Source organism: Crinia signifera, chromosome 11 (genome assembly GCF_055691185.1).
Source record: "Crinia signifera chromosome 11, ASM5569118v1, whole genome shotgun sequence".
In the NCBI taxonomy this organism is placed as follows: Eukaryota; Metazoa; Chordata; class Amphibia; order Anura; family Myobatrachidae; genus Crinia; species Crinia signifera.
Genome location: NC_139227.1, coordinates 67,007,204 through 67,009,703, shown reverse-complemented (window position 1 = coordinate 67,009,703; position 2,500 = coordinate 67,007,204). Strand labels below are relative to the sequence as shown.

At 36.0% G+C, this 2,500-nt stretch overlaps 1 non-coding gene across 1 annotated transcript; it reads left to right on the top strand.

The window, feature by feature from the left end:
- The first annotated feature begins 2,016 nt into the window (after positions 1–2,016).
- TRNAQ-CUG (transfer RNA glutamine (anticodon CUG)) lies at positions 2,017–2,088 on the top strand. The gene has a single exon. It is a non-coding gene; the product is annotated as a tRNA-Gln (tRNA).
- The last annotated feature ends 412 nt before the right edge of the window (positions 2,089–2,500 follow it).

Genomic DNA, 2,500 nt, shown 5'->3' with positions numbered 1-2,500 from the left:
TGCACGTACCGTTGAAATATGCTGTTCAATTCTATACTTGTAATAATCCTCATTTATAAAGAAGCATTCTGGACTATGAATCAAGACATACAAGTTCAATTCTTACATTCTATGGCACCATTTTTGCACGTAAATTTAATTTCTGGGATAATTATACTAAAGTGAGCACTCTGGACTATGAATCCAGTCATCCAAGTTCAATTCTTAGATTGTCCGGAACCATTTTTGCACATAAAGGTCACCTCTGGGATATTTATAATAATATGAGCCTTTTTTGAAAAGCTAGCCCTCTAAGCGAATCATTTAAGATTGTTTTTGAAATGTGGTTCCATTGTGTAATGGTTAGCACTCTGGACTCTGAATCCAGTGATCCGAGTTCAAATCTCGGTGGGACCTTTGTATCTTTTTGCACTTACAGTTCAAATATCCTGTTCAATCTTGTACTTCTTACTAATGTTCATTTTCAGGGAAGCACTCTGGATCATGAATCCAGCCATCCAACTTCAATTCTCAGTTTGACCAGAATCATTTTTGCACATAAAGTTCAACTATGTGGTAATTAGAAGAAAATTGGCCTCTTTTGAAGCTTTCAATCTAAGGAAAAATGTATAAATGTTTTTGAAATGTGGTTCCATGGTGTAATGGTTAGCACTCTGGACTTTGAATCCAGTGATCCGAGTTCAAACCTCGGAGGGACTTGAGAAGTTTTGCAAGTACCGTTGAAATATGCTGTTCAATTCTATACTTGTAATAATCCTCATTTATAAAGAAGCATTCTGGACTATGAATCCAGACATACAAGTTCAATTCTTAGATTCTATGGAACCATTTTTGCACGTAAATTTAATTTCTGGGATAATTATACTAAAGTGAGCACTCTGGACTATGAATCCAGTCATCCAAGTTCAATTCTTAGATTGTCTGCACTCTGGACTTTGAATCCAGTGATCCGAGTTCAAATCTCGGTGGGACCTTGAGAAGTATTGCACGTACCGTTGAAATATGCTGTTCAATTCTATACTTGTAATAATCCTCATTTATAAAGAAGCATTCTGGACTATGAATCAAGACATACAAGTTCAATTCTTAGATTCTATGGCACCATTTTTGCACGTAAATTTAATTTCTGGGATAATTATACTAAAGTGAGCACTCTGGACTATGAATCCAGTCATCCAAGTTCAATTCTTAGATTGTCCGGAACCATTTTTGCACATAAAGGTCACCTCTGGGATATTTATAATAATATGAGCCTTTTTTGAAAAGCTAGCCCTCTAAGCGAATCATTTAAGATTGTTTTTGAAATGTGGTTCCATTGTGTAATGGTTAGCACTCTGGACTCTGAATCCAGTGATCCGAGTTCAAATCTCGGTGGGACCTTTGTATCTTTTTGCACTTACAGTTCAAATATCCTGTTCAATCTTGTACTTCTTACTAATGTTCATTTTCAGGGAAGCACTCTGGATCATGAATCCAGCCATCCAACTTCAATTCTCAGTTTGACCAGAATCATTTTTGCACATAAAGTTCATCTATGTGGTAATTAGAAGAAAATTGGCCTCTTTTGAAGCTTTCAATCTAAGTAAAAATGTATAAATGTCTTTGAAATGTGGTTCCATGGTGTAATGGTTAGCACTCTGGACTTTGAATCCAGTGATCCGAGTTCAAACCTCGGAGGGACTTGAGAAGTTTTGCAAGTACCGTTGAAATATGCTGTTCAAGTCTATACTTGTAATAATCCTCATTTATAAAGAAGCATTCTGGACTATGAATCCAGACATACAAGTTCAATTCTTAGATTCTATGGAACTATTTTTGCACGTAAATTTAATTTCTGGGATAATTATACTAAAGTGAGCACTCTGGACTATGAATCCAGTCATCCAAGTTCAATTCTTAGATTGTCCGGAACCATTTTTGCACATAAAGGTCACCTCTGGGATATTTATAATAATATGAGCCTTTTTTGAAAAGCTAGCCCTCTAAGCGAATAATTTAAGATTGTTTTTGAAATGTGGTTCCATGGTGTAATGGTTAGCACTCTGGACTCTGAATCCAGTGATCCGAGTTCAAATCTCGGTGGGACCTTTGTATCTTTTTGCACTTACAGTTCAAATATCCTGTTCAATCTTATACTTCTTACTAATGTTCATTTTCAGGGAAGCACTCTGGATCATGAATCCAGCCATCCAACTTCAATTCTCAGTTTGATCAGAATCATTTTTGCACATTAAGTTCAACTATGTGGTAATTAGAAGAAAATTGGCCTCTTTTGAAGCTTTCAATCTAAGGAAAAATGTATAAAGTCTTTGAAATGTGGTTCCATGGTGTAACGGTTAGCACTCTGGACGTTGAATCCAGTGATCCGAGTTCAAATCTCGGTGGGACCTTGAGAAGTTTTGCACGTACCGTTGAAATATGCTGTTCAATTCTATACTTGTAATAATCCTCATTTATAAAGAAGCATTCTGGACTATGAATCAAGACATACAAGTTCAAT